The sequence below is a fragment of the Nesoenas mayeri genome, assembly GCF_963082525.1.
Source record: "Nesoenas mayeri genome assembly, chromosome: 6".
Taxonomy (NCBI): Eukaryota; Metazoa; Chordata; class Aves; order Columbiformes; family Columbidae; genus Nesoenas; species Nesoenas mayeri.
Window position 1 is genome coordinate 41,697,025 of NC_137545.1, and position 17,001 is coordinate 41,714,025.

The 17,001-nt window shown below is 39.0% G+C and overlaps 1 protein-coding gene across 2 annotated transcripts in view; it reads left to right on the plus strand.

Moving 5' to 3' along the window:
* The window catches only part of ACVR2A (activin A receptor type 2A), a 61,592-nt gene that overhangs the window by 2,694 nt on the left and 41,897 nt on the right, over window positions 1-17,001 (plus strand). The window lies entirely within an intron of this gene.

Sequence of the window (17,001 nt, forward strand, 5' to 3'; positions counted from 1 at the left end):
TCATTGTAATCGGTGTGAGGGAGGGATGAGATCCGTACAACAATGCCTTTTAAAATTCCAGGGTGATAATGTACAGGATTTTGCTGAACAGGACTTTTTCTTGTGGTTAGTAAATGGATAGTCTAGTCTTCTGTCTGTAGCGGTATTGATCAATTCCGTGTGCGCTAAATGTGCTGTGAAATGGCGAGCGCTGCCAGAAATAAACCAAAAAAATCCTTTCTGTTTTAACTCGAGAAATAACAGAGCAGGTTAAGGACAGGCAGAACGCTGGTCTGTTTTTTTTTGTATTAGGCTATGCAGTTTGTTCCTTTTTTGAAACAAACCAGGGTTTCTTCTGGCAGTTTTGTCTTGCAGTTTTTAAGTTACTCGAGCAACATTCCTTTTAATTCAGTAATATTTTCTGTAGGGAAACTTCTTCCCCCCCCTCACAGTTTCTTCAAGACTCGGTGCCATCTGCTCTTCATGTCTGTCTCTGCCTTCCACGTCCTTCTAAGATCCGTTTGCCTAGAGCCCAGAATAGTGATCTTGTTGACTTCATGTATCCTACTTATTAAAAAGAACACTTAAGCAACAAAAGCCATATTTTCTTCAACATTTCTTGTTCAGGTTGTTCTTGGTAAGGCAAAATGGATGTTTCTCTTGCCTGTGAAGGTGGAATTAATCTTTGCTAAATGAGCAGGAAACTGGCTGCAATTCCGACTGCTTCTGATGTTAATGACATTGTTTTGGTGGTTATTCCAGTATTACACATTAAGTGTTCCGGTATTTAACAATTATTAAACTATTTTCTACTCGCCTAAAATTTTGGAGTGTCTGCAGTCCCGGTGTAGGTCCAAAATAAATAGATTTAACAGCAAGCTTTTGGTTTTATGCTCGAAATTATAAGATTATGTAAGCTTTTAGCATGAAGTACAGGCATTCTGCTAAGTTGTTTCTTTTCTGTGACTTGTTTTGGTTTGAAATCATACATGATCAATTGCTTCTAGTGTTACTGTCAGACCAAGTTGTTTCTTTTCCAGTCTTTAGTCTGAAAATCTCTGCCCAGGCTGTATTTTAAAGAATATTGCAATGGTTGAAGAAATCCTGGAGTTCAGGTGTGCAGATGTTTGGTTTGTCTTTCTCTGGTCTGGAGTCTCCAGCTGCTCTTGAGTGTGTGTGTCAGGGGGGAGGTGTTGGTTTTCTGTATTTGTTAATTTATTTTTATATGCAACTATTTTCCGCAGTTGTTTTCACAGCCAATTAATACCAGTGTTCTTTAAGTAGGTGAAAATGTTGTGGTTTTTTTTCTACGTGGTGGGTGTGGAAGTGGTCTTCAGGCTGAAGGCATTCTGTTTTAATAGCTATAAACTGCTGTAGGAGATCCTACAAATGTGCTCCAAATGGATAGGAATTCCCAGTTAATCTAATAATCTTTGCTAAGGGAGTGAAAATATTTCTCATTTCTGACTAAGATGTTTGAAAAAGAGCATCTGTGTTTTGTTATTAGGCTTTAAAATATTTGTGGATGCTTGGATAGAAGTGGGTGTAGGTTTGCGCCCGTTTGTACTAACTCAAGAGAATGAGATGAATGCATATTAACTAAACATGAAAACAAAGTGCCCGGGTCAAAGTTCTCCATGTGCCCTTTAATATACTTTTTATATAAACCGCTGTGTATTTTTTGATTTCGTAAAGAACAGAAGATCCTGAAGTAATAATAAAATAGTTATGAACAATTGAATGTGCTTCCTGTGCCTCTCCTGTAGGTGAGACAAGATTGTAGGTGAGCTTAAAAAGGAAAAATAGTAAATAAATAGCTTGTTCATCAAAGAACACTTCTCCTTAGATATTATCTGTGTTCTCCCTTCCCCCAAGGAAGTGTGTTTCTGTGTCATCTGGTTTTTGTGATTGCTGAGTGAGATTTTATGACATTTCGGGAACAGAGAATATATACTTTCATAATTTTCTCTGATGTTTCAGAATATATACCCTATGCAGCTGAAAAATATGGGAGATGTTGAAGTAGTGCGTTGCCTTTAACCAAAATCTTCTGTTGGGGGTGCTGTAGTTTTTAACACCTCATGCTTCCTTTTGTTACTCTTCACCTCCGTATTTCCCAAACCATCGTCTCTCCTGAGCTACCTGTTCTGTCTTTAGTACCTGGGTGGTTCCTGATCAAAGTAGTTCCACAGCTTTAAGTCTTTTACAGGGGACCAGACTCGTATTTGTTAAAACTCACTTAAGCTCAGTTCACGTTAAAAATCACCTAAGCAAAACCAAGCACATCAGAAGAGTCTTGGTGCTTTTTTTCCTAATTCTAGATCATTCTCAAGCCATTCAGAAGCTATTGAGTAATTTAGCTAGAGGAAATGGCACGTGAAAGATACCTTTGTAGTTGAAATAGCTTTTTCAGTGCACGGAGAATGTTTTATGCTTTGATTTTTAATTTATTCTTCTCCTGTCTCACACCAATTATTAGTGAGAATGATGTCTAGATAGAACAGTAAAGCTCAAGATACTGCTGGAGCTTCAGAAGCTGAATGGTTGGGTGTTCTGGAGGAATTGAGGGGTGGGAGGTGAGGTTTTTTTTCCCTTAATTTTACTAGTATAATGTGATTGGTTGGTTGGTTGGGGTTTTTTTTTTGCTATCCTTTGATTTTTTTTTTTACTTTTATTTTTTTTTTTTTAATTTGGTAGCACTTGAAAATCCTGCCAAAGGGTTAGAAGTATAGTTTGTGAAATTGTCTCTGCTGGTATGTTCTCTGCGAGCTGTCCATGATTGTGGTTGAACTCTAATCTCTTTATTGCACAGGCAGAGCAATAAAACACTTAGGACTTGGTACTGCTTTTAAAGTAGAATTCTGCTCAAGATTCCTTTTTTATAAGAGCGTACACTCTTTTTTGTGTGATGTGTTTTACCATTGGGCCATAGCTCAGCGCTCTTGTTGCTGCTGTTGAGAGCAGCATTTGTAAAACCACTTTATACTGTTCTCAAGCATAGATACATTTAAATAACTGTAAATATTATGTAGTTTACAAAGTTTCGTGGCACCAGCTTGATGTTATAACTTGGATTACAGATCAAAATTCTGTTACTAATTCTATGTAATCTGTTAATACTTAACAAGAGTTACAAACCCTAAATCTTCTGGGTTATGAAAAATAGCTGTACTCGTGCGAAGACAATATTAGAACATAGAAGCCTAGTTCTAGTAGAACTCTGCTTGACAAATGTTTCTGGTGAGATGCTGCTGTCATGGGTTTATTTGCATTTATTTGCAAGTATTTTCTTATGGAAAAAGCTTAAATAAGTTTATCTTCAAATGCTGGATGCCGTCTAAGTTGGGGGGTGGTCTGTGTGAGGGGAAAGCTGTTCTATGCTATATGGGGGTGCACGAAGATAATTTCTGCTAGTGTGAATAGTAGTTTTCAGCTGGTTTTGATGCAAACTATTTAAATATCATTCCTTTTTTCTCTCACCTTTCTGGAATTTGAGGGCATTTTATTTCCTTAGGTGGTGGTTTTGGACAATTTGCAAATGAGGATAGACAAATGTTTTTTCTTTGTTTAACTATAAAGGTTCATTTTTGTCATAGCATTAGTTTTAGATGGGGGGTTTGGAAATAACAGTAACTCCAGTGTTTTTAATGCTTACTGATTCTACCTAGTTGTCCAACCTTTTATGCTTCTAGTTGTGCCAAAGCCTGGCTTTCAACTCCCATAGCTTATTTGCCTTCAAAATCAAATCGAATTCTGATTTCAAATCATCATCATTATGAAGTTTATATGTCTAGTGTCTGGTTCCCTTACAAGGTGGTAGTAACACTTTTTTCATAGACAGATATGGTGGACAGGATATATAAAAGCAGTTTTTGGAAGACCTATATGATTTGGAGCCAAGGTATAGTAAGTCCTGTGTTCTTATCCTTGGGAAATCATCTGGAGAATAATCATTATAACGTGGGCTGTAAAAAGATAGAGGTTGACAAGGAGTCTGATTGTAGAGGAGATTTCTTGGTGAAGGGGAGATGCATTTCCACCACTTAATTAACAGCAGCAGATTAATGCAAATGTCTGCTTTAGCTGGTTGGTAGAATACATGGTCTGTTAGCTATCTGATGTCCCTGAAAATGAGAACTCTTTAAAAAGATCAAGAAAATTACGAATTTTACAGCCAAGTTCTTGTGTGATGAAATCTTAATGTGTTTTTGTTGCCTTGGTGCTTAAAATTCAGTACATCTTATTTCCTGTTATTTCCATATGGAAATTGAAGTGTTGTTGGAAGCCAGTGACTTTATGTGGCATCTCTTCTCTTCTCTCCCCTACACTGTCTGGGTGGTGGTGGAGGTTTTTATTTTTTTAGAAGCAGTTTGTGACTACGGTGCCAAACAGCAGAGCATATTTAGGCTTAATCCCACAGAAAATGAATATTTACCGCTATATTGTTTACATTGCATATCTGTGTGGCTAAGACACCCAAACGTACATTAGATGCAGCAAATACTTCAATTTTTGGTGGGAAGAGAGCGAAGAAGGATTTATCCACTGCAGCAATTATCACAAAGGCACCATTCCTTAATAGCTTCACAGTAAAGTAACCCTTGAAGAGAAAGGTCAACATTCATGGATTTCTTCTGCATTTCCTAGTTAACGCTGTAATTGGAAGCAAGTAGTCTGGCTAGAAAAAAAAAATAGACAATTCGCTTCCTAACTGGAGGCATAAATCTTTGGTTATGTGGTTAGAGGAATTGAAAAACACTTGGAAATGAAGGAAGCATTTGTGGGAAGACTACCTGTTCCTGCAGCCAGGAGCAGCTGGCGGCACCACTGGTGGTGGTGTTAGGATGGGATCTACCGAGGCTGGGTGTTGGGGGCGTGAAGTGCTTCTTTGTACCCACCTCTAGTCAGGTGATGTTGCAAAAAATAAAGTAGTTCAGTGAAAAAATGTCCCTTTTCTTTTTATCTTTCTTCTGTTCCATGGTTCTCCCAAATTATTCTGATTTTCGGACTGGCAAGCAAAGAAGGGTGAGCAGGATGGCAGCCTGTACTTCTCTGTCTTTGGAACTTTCTTTGTGATGGTCCTAATGAACGGAGCTGCTCTTGCTTTCTGGCAGAAACTTCGTTATGGAGAAAATGAGCGAGTGACGTGGTTACAATTGTATTGATGCCAGCAAAGGTCCCAGTGACGGCTGTGAAACTTGAAATCTTGATGACTTTACACGCTTGTGTATATTGCCAGCTCAGTGTTGCATTGTTTTTTCGGAGGGTGAATTAAGTATTGCTGAATTCTAAAAATTTGCCTTGTAAAAGTTCTAGTATTCTTGTATCCCACTTGTATATCTGGTTAAATTGGTGCAAGATAATCTGTTTCGATGGGGATGCAGAGTCAGTCCAAAACTGGAATGAATTTCAGTGTTTTTTTTGAGTTATTTGCTGAGAAGGCTTGTTAGTAACTGTTTAAGTACATTGATTTGGCCTTCGTATGATGTTGAGTACCTTTAGATGGCAAGAAGGCTGCGTGTTGTTGAAGTAGCTCAAATGGTCAGATATCCCCTTTTGAGCTTCCTTATTTTGTTAAGGCATAATTTGTATTTTTAAAGATTTATATGAAGCTATAATTAGGTGGTAATTCAATTTAAAATGCTGAAACCGGAATGTAATTAAAAGCAAAGCCCTATATACTCTTAACTGTGACAGGCATGTGAAAAATGCCAAAATACTTTTTTTCCCTCTTTTCAAACTTTTATTATACGAGAGAAACGTTGCCGATAGTGAATTGAACTGACTGGAATGCAAGACACTTGAGAAGAATCCACGTTTTAGAAATGCTAGATCTTGGCTAAAATGAAAGCCAAGAATATTTCTCTAATTCTTTTTTTTTTCCCTGAACATTGATATAGGTATCAAGTAAGCTGTTGATACTGTATTTTGCATTTAGAAACAGTAGGTGTTGCTTTCTAATCTAAGTTTGTTGTGCGCCTAAATGAGGTATTCTCACAGTTGGGAAGATTCCACTGTATCTGTAATGATGACAGTAAATGAGGGAGGTTTTACTGGTTTAATTGTTAACATTGATACAGTTTACAGCTGATACCGGAAAGGTTGATTAAGACATCCAGTTTCATCTAAAGATTTAGTTTTCAGCAAGTGTCTGTATTTATTTTTATAACTAGGAATAAGAATCTATACTGCTCTAAATTTTGTTGCTTTCCTATAGCTTTAACTCTTTGCGTCCTTCATTCCTAAATGAGCTGCATTCAACCTCTTGTCATTTCACTAGGAAAAAGCTTTTGTAGCTGAGGTTGCAGAGTTTCTTGTGGCAGATGGATTTTTTACATTGGATGGTACATCCATCCCTTTTAGAAATTGAGAAAGTGGTTAAAATTATTTAGGATATTGTTTCCATGTCTTCTGAAAGATATCACAGTTTTTGAGGCTAAGGCTGTGTGCAGTTTTTATTCTGGAAAAAATGGAAAGGAGTCAGGCAACTCAGTTCGAAAACTGTCCTACTTATAAAAAAAACCAAATAAGGAAAAAGAAAACCACAACCTAAACAGTGAAATCCAAACAAACCAAAACAACAAACCAAGGCATAACCTGGTTTGGGGCCAGAAGAACACAGAACCAGGAGGAAGAGGTCCATGGTCAAGTTCAATGTGGAATGGACATGCTTGGTCTGTGACACATAGCGAAAGTGTGCATTCCCTGGACCTGCTGTGATCTGCAGTACAGATACTTGCTTTGAAGAAGCAATGCCTGTTTCACGTGTAAAGATTATTGTTATTTTATATGAGGATTGAAAGTTTTGATGCAGGAACGCTGCATTTGGTGGTTACTGTAATCTTGCAGTCTGTCTGTTTGGTGGTTTTGTTTTGCTTTCCTTTCTCTTTTTCTTTCTCTTTTTTTTTAATATCACTTCATAATTATGGCTCTGAATAGAAACAGTTCTTTCCTCTTTGAAATCACTTTTTAAAAACATAGAAGCATAGATTGATTTGGGTCATCAGGCCACCTTCTCCAGCATCATGCTCCAAGCAGGGTGTTGTCCACCAGACCTCCAGGTTCTTTTTGGCAGATCTGCTACCTCGTGTGACAGTCACCACTTGTACCGATGGATACGTTATCCATAGGACCTCACGTTTGTCCTTGAATTCCATGAGGTTCCTGTGGGCCACCCCTCTGGTCTGTTCAGGTCCTCCTGAGTGACAGCAGCTTCCTTTTGGTGACTTACAAACTTGTGATTTGGAGATTATTTTTAACATGTAAGTTGAAATTTAATCTGTTTTTTAAAGCTGTTTTTAAATATAACCAATCATTTTATCAACTTGAAAAACTGTTTCCTTCTAGGAATTTTGGGGAAGATCCACATAAACAGGGAAGTGGTTTAATTTTGTTTCTCAGTTATAGTGTGAAGTGTTTGACACAAAATTAAACTTTGCAGTAAGTAACTGTTAATTTTAGAACTTTTTGGTAGTGTTTGTCGGTAGAGGGTACAGATAGTTCTCTTCAGCTCATAGCAATTACACAATAGAGTTTTCTTTAAATATTTCCCTGTTTCAAGGTTGAAAAACATTTAGGCTGTGAAAGTTGCAAAAAATTTAAATTGCACACAATTGCTTGAATTATTTCTCATAATTTATTGAGCTACTTTAAAAAAAAGACCACTGGTTAAATATTTTCATTTTAATTCTCTGATTTTTAGTTTAGGAAAGGGTCTGTTTTGCAAGTTGTCTCTAGGCATAATTGTGTTTCATTAAATTCAGCACAAAACCTGTCAAAAAGGTTGTCTTAAATGACTTTTTGAAATGTTATGGTTTGATCACATTTTGTTTAACTTCAGATGGTGACACATACGGTGGGGGACAGACCCCAGCAAATTAAGCCTCATCTAACTGTGCGGGTTTAGAAAAATACAAATCAGCAGTGAGATCTTAATGTGTATGTGCCATGTATGTACTAAGAGCAAGATCTGGAGCCATGAATGTTTTGTGAGAAGGTTATTTAAAACCACAGGATGGTTTTGCTCCCATTCCTGCCCCCTAATAAATTCTGCCCTGCAGAAGTCAAACAACAACCCCAAACTCAGTAGTGAGGAGTAACTTACCAGCACTCTGGAAAACCTCCTGTGGAAAGAAAAAGTACTTGACAGTTTGAAAGTCTCCTGTTGCTGTTCACTTGAAAAGAATACTGAATCACATCGAGTTGGATCAGAGGGTTTCAGTGAAGCCAAGACTGCTCAGGTCCTGCTTTTTGTTACAGCACAAACGGAGTGGATCCCTCACAAAAAGTCATGATGCTCCAGAGTGCAGCTGTAGTTCTTCCAGTGCCTTAAAAACCTTCTGATGGATGGCAAGTAAAGCAAAATTCATTTTACGTGGCTTTTGTCTCCTTTAAATGAGGGAACTGTGCTTTTGACAAGTTGAATTTAAATCCCCCTTTTGTTTCCCCAAATGATGTATAATTATTTCTGTAATGTATAACTTCTTGTTTTTTACGATTTTTTTTTAATAAGCTAGTTGGAATGATTCAGAAAATACATTTGAATGTGGTTTGAACCTGTGGTGGCAGGTGCTCTGTGCCTTTGAGAACACATACACAGAGGCTGGAGAGGAGATAATTTGCAAAAAAACCCATCAGTAATCCAGCTCTTCAAATTAGGAAGAATTATCATTTGCGGAGAATCATCTATGGCATATCCTAAGGAGAACTATCTTCTAATGACCCATCATGAGGATTCAGCCATAAAACTAATTCGGTTTTTGTTATTTGGCTGTTGGTTTGTTGGTTTTTTTATTTTTGTGGTGGTGGTGTTGTTTGATTGTGGGTTTTTTTTTAATCTTGAGTGTAAAGAGTGGTGAGAATATGTAGCGAAGTGATGGTACCAATCTTACTCTAACTATGTATGAGAACAGAAATAGAATCATTTGGATTTTATGTAATTAATGCTGAATAAATTTTAGAATTTGGTGAAACATCTTACCTTACAATTTCAGAAGCAGAATGACACCTGATAGAGTGGGCTGAACCTTTTGTTGCTGGTTGAAAATTATCTAGAACCTGGCTTTGCTGAAGTATTGCTTCTGAATTTAGTAATTCTCTCACCATTAATAAAAATATTTTGTTATTGGAAGCCCTTTCATTTAAGGTAAAGATGAGTGATGGTATCTGTGCAGAAAACCTATTAGCATTTTTCTACTTCAGCACAATCACCTTGGTCAAAGTATTAGGTTGCATTCAACAATGTGTAGCACATGGGCTCAGGCAGTTAAAATTGTACCAGCTTAGTGCTAACAGACTTGCTCCTGTTTCTTCAGATATGAGAGTAAAAGTGTGTTTGAATTTGGTTTTGGTCAAGTTTACATGCTGCCGAGGCATGTTCTGAAGGAGCTTCAGTTTACTATCTGAGCTCTTCTCCCCACTTTCTTCCTTCTAGTCATAGCCAGTGTAACATTTTTTTAAGACAAGCATGTGCTAGTTTGAGAAATCCGTTATTTAGGGAGGGACTGACACATTCACTGACCAATAGGTCATAGGCTTTGATAGGAAGTCTTGGAATGTTACTAATCAACTGCAACATCCTTCTTGTGGATTACAAGCAAGTTGAATATCTAGCATGTGTCAGATTTTGCTTGGTCAATGGTATAACTAGAAAGGATATTTGAGGAGAAAAAGATATTTTGAAACAGATTCAGTAATGTAATGAAGTTTTTTAAGTAAACCAACAAAGTGCATCCTTTTTTGTTGTTCAGCGAGCTCCATAAAACAGCCAGTTAGCTTTCATTTGTCCAAAAGGGTTATTTCAGTTGCATCCCTTGTCAAAGCTGACAGCCACTATCTCTTAATGCAGCCATTTTGGGCAACTTGTCCTTCTTTAATCAAAACTGGGGGTGGTTTCCTTCTATTGAGAAGTCCCTGGTGTTCTCCACATAGAAGGTTATGTGTAGTAAGAAGTTGAGTCTTTCCCCAGGCAAAGGAATTCACTCCAGGTTCACTGGTAACAGTGAGGCAGAAACTACGTAGGAAATTCAGACTGATACAATAGGCTGTAAAATCAAATTCTATCCCAAGCTTAAGAAAACAATTTGGAAAGATTATTTGCAACATAATCTTAGTAGTGTCTAGTTTATGGTACTCAAATTTTAACCACAGTTTGTCCTAGAAACTTATTCTGAGCAGGTAGGCATAAAACTTTATGCCATAAAACTTGAGAAATTCAGATACAAGCAGAGATAAGACAGCGCTCAAAGTTCTAGAAACGATGGGGGAAGAATGTAGGAGAGATTCTTAAAATAATGAACCTCATTTGATAATGACTGAATGTACTGATTTCAAAACACTGAACACAGCACCAATAATCACATTTACAGAAAATAGTTGATCCTGTGACTTTAAAAAAAAAAATAACCAACTTATCAGCTAAATGGCCACATAGCAATTATGTCCAGGATCCCTGTCTCTCCAGTCTGAGAGGACTCAGTCTTGTGAGCAGTTGCCAGGCAGCATGTAAGAACCAGGCTCCTTGTCAGGAGCTGGTCCTGTTGTTGTCTCTAAGCCAGATGAGTGAGCTGGTGGAACCAAACCAGGGGGGTCAGAAGTACAGAGCAGTTATAAACAGTCATTGAATTGACAAAAGCCATAAAGCAAGCAGATCTGCACATTTCCGGAAAGGTGTGGTTGAGATTGTGGAGCGTAGAGTTCAACTTCAAGTCTTGGGGCACCTACCTAAGCCTTGTCTTACACTCGAGTGTGAAGGAAGCCTCAGGCTTTGTTCAGATACGTTGCTTTTAACATACCCTGAAGCTTTACGTGAGGACTTTTCAGACAGAAAGGGACCTGGGGGTACTAATCAACAGGAAGCTCAACATGAGCAATCAGTGTGCCCAGGTGGCCAAGAAGGCCAATGGTATCCTGTCCTGTATCAAAAATAGTGTGGTCAGCAGGACCAGGGCAGTGATCCTTCCCCTGTGCTCTGCATTGGGGAGGCCACACCTGGAGTGTTGTGTTCAGTTCTGGGCCCCTCAGCTCAGGAAAGACATTGAAGTGCTGGAGGGTCCAGAGAAGAGCAACAAGACTGGTGAAGGGACTTGAGCACAACCCCTATGGGGAGAGGCTGAGGGAGCTGGGCTTGTTTAGTCTGGAGAAGAGGAGGCTTAGAGGTGACCTCATCATTCTCTAGAACTACCTGAAGGGAAGTTCTAGCCAGGTGGGGATTGGGCTCTTCTCCCAGGCATCAGCAATAGGACAAGGGGCCATGGGCTTCAACTCTGCCAGGGGAAATTGAGGCTGGATATTAGGAAGAAATTCTGTGCAGAGAGAGTGGTCAGGCATTGGAACGGCTGCCCAGGGAGGTGCTGGACTCGCTGTCCCTGGGGGTTTTTAAAGTGAGGTTAGACATGGCACTTAGTGCCATGATCTAGTAAACAGGTTAGAGTTGGACCAAGGGTTGGACTCGATGATCTCTGAGGTCCTTTCCAACCCAAGTCGATTCTGTGATTCTGTGACTTCTGTATTAAAATCCAAGCATGGGCAGCCAAAGTGAGAGATACAGTATTTTCCAGCAGCAGGATTCTGAAATTCTGAATAAAACATGACTAGAAGCCCGGATGAGTTTCAGAAGCGTGGAGGAATCTCACCTTGGCTATTAGGTGAAACCCATCATTCTGTTTCTTCCCAGCTGTGGTCTTCTCCAGCTCAGCCCCAAACCTGCCTCTATTTTAGGGAAGAAGCTGTTCCAAGGCCCAGGCTGCTGTTTCCAGCAACCTATTCCTTTGTCTGTTTCCAATTAACCCTGATGTTTAAGTTGTTTTCTACTTAAACAAAGCAGAACTTGTAAACCCTTTCTTCCCTGAAGTGGTGGCTTCTGCTGAGGGCATCTAGGTTAACACAACGACTTAGTGCCCTCAGAAAGCACAGCCCTAACTCTACATTGTTTTTCTTTTCTGTCCACCTTCCCTCTAGCAAGGCTGTTCATTCTTCTCTTTGGAGAGTAATGTACCTTTCTTACTGACCTTTGCCAGCACACCTTTCTATTCAACTCAGCAACATCTCAGCTCCACCCTCTAGTCCCCCAAAAATGTTTATCTGTTGCTGAAATAGTGTGCTGGAATTTTAGGAGCTTAAGTGTCTTGTGGAGAAGTCTGGTAAGTTCTGGAGAAAGGACAAGATAATGGCACTGGAACCAGAGAGTCAGACAGATGAGGTGTTAGTGAGAACTCTGACTCTCTCTTTGTATCCTTTTCCAAGCAGAATCAGAACATTACACACAGAAAGTGCTTTATGTCTTTTTGTTAGACTAGTCTTCAGCCTGCTTGGCACGTGGGAACAGCTTATTAGTGCAAAGAGGAGGCAAAGCCCTGGTGGGATTGATGTGGCTGCCACAGAGCGGCTGAGGCAAATGGAAGTGAATGGCTGTAAAATTCCCTGGTCAGATGATCTGCAGCCCATCGTGGATGCTCTGAGGCTGACAAGGTAATTGAAGCCTGAGCCCCCACTTCCAAACTGCTGAGCTTTTACACAAAAAGCTTTTATGTGGAATTTCCAGTAGCTGCCTCTACTGGAGAGTGAAGTCTTCTCCAGTACATGCATTTCTTAAAAGAAAATACTGGTAGTCTAAGTGGCTGGCCTCAGGCCTGGGAAGGATGGGTTGAATGGAGGCATCAAGTCTGGAAACTTAACTTCTGTGGGTGGGAACTTGTGTTCATGTGCTGGGTTGCCTACTGATTTGCTTAGGGCAGCTCTGTGGCTGGGAGTCCCATGGCCCACCCACTGACTGTACGGGGAACCTGGGTTCATGGTGTTACCAATCTTGGTATCTCTGCATAAATAATACTATAGTCAAATAAACAATGTAAGAGAAGAAACAAAGGCAGTTTGAATGTTGCATCCACCTTAACTCTAGAATATTCCTGTGAAGTGTATTCAGGATGAAGGTAGGTGTCCTTCTCTTGTTGTTTGAGTTGGTTTTCAAGGAAGCTTTTGCTTATAAGGAAGGTAGGTCAGAAAATCGTAGGATTCCCTGTGTTCTCTCTAAAATGCAAGTCTTGCTAGTTGTGATAGGACAGAATAAACCACTCCTAAGAGTGCTACAGGGAAAGGTTGAGTCACTGTTACTCTTTGGCCACTGATTCAGCAGATGTCTGTTGGTTGTGTTGAGTGCATGTAGATAATCATTGTCCTGGGAAGAAGGGAAAAGCAACAGCAACAACAAATACAAACAAAAGTGAAAAGCAACCCATTTTTCTTCTTATTTGAAGAAGAAAAGCAACCCATTTTTCTTCTTATTTGATCCTCTTGATGTACAGCTTTTTATGTACTTGTTTAAATAGTCTTTGACTATTGCAGAAGAAACACATTGAACAGGCAAGATAGGAGAATTCTTCCATAACTTTTTTTTTTTTGCAATTGTGAAGCTTTTGTGTTCTGTACTGCCAGGAGAATTTATTGCGGAGTGAATTCCTCACTTGAGACTAGAGAAACACCTGTTTCTGGTTGAGGAGAAGCACTCCTCCATCAAAGACAACATCTGGCAGTAGAAGCCCTTAAACTTCTGTTCATGGCTTCCCTTTTTGTCTAAGATACTCCAAATACAACTTTGGAAGTTCTCTTGAGAAAATAAGTATTGGTGTAATGGAGATTTCTGGCTATCTTAAGAAATTACAGCATTAGAAATACATCATCATTCTGTCCATTACCTTATGCCTGAAGAAGCTTTATTTTGCTATTAAAGAAAATTGTTCTTTTGGATGCTGCTTTTTTTTTTTTTTGTTTAATAACTAGGAATAGAAAGTTAAATACGAGTGCATATTTAACTTAATCTAAACTAAATGTGAACAACTTGAAATCTGCTTAGTTGTTTTCTGTTCTCTAAGTGTACTAAGAATTCCAAGCATCAGACTGGAGGATTCAGCTTTTAAGCATCATTCTCTTCTAAATTAGGTTAGGAATTTGAAGTTAATACCCTAGATACAAGTACTTAGCAGTAATTTCTCTGTCCCAATCCATGCCAGTTCTACCTCTGGCTGATAACTACAGAATTGCACTTAAGGATGCTTTTGGGGCTGAGTACCTTGATAACTTGTCTTTTCTTCCTGTTGAGCCTGCTGGCCATCTGCTTCACATCAGATCCACTGAAGTGATTAATGAAGGTACTTTAAACAGAAAAAGTATATTTACTAATGATGGGTAATTGAACTGTAGAACCCACTGTTTCAGAACACGTGGAAATGAAAAATGGTCTCGCAGATGGACAGATTCAGGGAGGATAGTTTGTTCGGAGGTGCTTAAACTTGGGCTGGGTAGAACTTCCAGATCAAATCATTCCTGATTGCTGAATACTCCTATGAAAAGCCTTTATTTAAACCTACAGTTAGTGTTTCCTGATGCTTTCGAACCATTTTCCTCCAAAGGATATTTCTGATGAAAATCAGGCAAACCTGCTGGTTTTTCCTGTGTGTGTTCTTACACTGAGCTGGCACCTTAATACTGGAAGATATCTACTGTTCAAAAACATTTGTTTTCTCATCTCTTGCAAAAAGGAGAAAAGTTCTTGCCTCAGTGTTTGCACTTTGGAGTTTCTGTACGTGTATGTCTTTCAAAGTGCAACATTAAATAAGTTCTTGTACTTGAGATTCCCTTTGGCTTCCCAGCTGACCCTGTGGAAGTGCTGAGTCCTGCTGACAAGGGAGCGGATCCTTCCCCTCCTCGGGACGGGTTTCCAGTGCCTGCCTGTTGCTGGTCCCAGCATTTCTGTGGCAGGTCATAGGGAGTTGAATCAGCACTTATAATCTTGTGCAAAGTTCACTTTGCTTCCACTTACCATATGTTTTTGAAAAGTTAAATTGTAGCTCATGATTCTGTAGTTGCTGCTTTTTGCGTCATCCTGAAAGTAGTCTTTAGGGCATGAAGGGGGTCAGAGGGTTCAAGTCAGGCAGGTTCTGAACAGTTTAGTCTGTGGTGGTAGGTTGGTAGGAAGTTCTGGGGGCTAATCTGCCCCTGTGAGTTTGTATTATCGATCCTAGGTGGATTTAATGTCTGAATTCTCTTCAGACTCGGTGTGCTTGCATCACACAGCGTCAGCATATTCGGTATCAATGTGCTACTTGATTATTCTGGGAGACCTTAGTCGTAGTGGCAGTGAAGACATTGCAAATCATATAGGCTAATTCAAAGTAAGTATCCTGTCTTCTTGAAGTGTCGCTTTGATGTGTTGAATCTTCATCTTTAGTGTTGCTTGAGCAAAATAGATCAAAACTAGTTTATGTATAATAATATAGTCTATGACTTGTACTCCCGATTCAAGTATAGATATCTTTTCCCTGGTCCTAAGAATTGCATATTGTAGAACTTTTGGTTAAAAATTCTATTTTTCTGGTTACCACACCTAGATCATGGATGATCCGGAAAGATTCTTCATCCTTTGTGCATCTATTGAGGTGGATATTCAACAGGTTCTCTTGCCAGCTTTGTCAAAGCCTTAGTTGACACAGGGTAGGCCTAGTCTTATTTTCCAAAATGCTGTGAAACCAGAAACTCAGAATAATTACTTAATTATTACTTTGCCCATGGTGCAGTCCATGAAGAGGTATTCTTTGCCTCTCACCTGCCTCCACGTGCAGTGGGTGGAATGCTGCTTCTAGGGAGTCCTGTGAGAAACCGGCATTATTGTAAGTGACTGTGTAACTGCTGCCACGGCTTAAGGTGTCGACTGGAAAGTTCTGGTGAATTTGTGCTCTTTAGAGAATGACGTTAAATGGCAGAATTATAACAGAAAATTATTTTTTTGAATCTTCTGTGCAGCATAACTGAAAAATTGTCATTTTCCTCTCTTACTGAAATTCTACTGGTTTCTTAGGAGTGTTATTGAAGACATCTTAGCAGATAACTGCTGGCAAGTGCTCTCAGAAATAAACTAATGGACTGTACCTGCTGACTTTGTCCTATTACCTTCTATAGGCAGCAGAGGTTGGTACTGTTGCCTCTGGGCAGGGGGAGTATGTATGGAAAACATATTGAAGGAGCCCTGTTTGAGACTTCTGTTAATATGGAACTTAAAGTTTTAATCATCAAATTTAAGACTGTTACTTTGTCGGAGTGTGGAGAAGCTTTTTAGTATAGAAGCAACACCCTTGTTCTGGCTTTCACTGTGTTCTTGAATAAGAAGAATAAGGTCAAAATCATCTCCTAAAGTGCCTTCAGGATTTCAGGTCAATACATGTCATTTTCTTAATTATTGTCTAATTTTAGAAGACAAATTAACTTCTAGTAGTGAGTGCAGTACCTGCACCTGAAAGCTTTTGTTTGTGTTGGTTTTTTCTATCATGTACATCTGGGATTCAGCCATGGTCTTCTGGATTTCTTTTTTTCCAGTCACAGCTTGATGAAAAGTGTCAAAACCCGAGCTGTCTTTGTATTGCCACAGTGTTCCTGCTTCTAGGCTATGCACTTAATTCCTTATTCCACTAAAAAAAAAAGAAAGCAGACTAGTAGTCCATTCTGACATTTTAAAAAAAAGATGATAAAACATTGAAGTTTATATAACTGCAGTATGATAGAAACTAAATTTTATTTGCTAGGTACAAAACAAAAGTAGTCTGTCTAGCTTTAGTTATTCTATCAAATTTACCTAATCAAAATTAAACACAGTAAAAACTTCTGCAGCCAAAACTGATTCCGTGGTTTTGAAGATAAATAGCCAAGCTCTGAGAAAACCTCTGCATGATCTTTCAGTACTTTAAAATTTCCTTCTCTACCTGAATACTTATATGTATTTTTTTTTTAACTTATAATATTGTGGTGGAATATATCAGATAAGCAACTTGAACAATTGGCCAGAAAATAGATTTCCTTAGTATGGCACTATGAGGTGGCCCAGTTAAATAAAATACTCACACTGTGCTTTATATTATTGTATACTCATTGCATATGGCAGCCTAATCTGCTTTAGTTTGGCGTTGTTGCCAGCAGGCTGCTGCCCTGGCAGCTCTGCAGGGTTCTCCTGTTAACTCTCGTCTCTTCTTCCTGAGG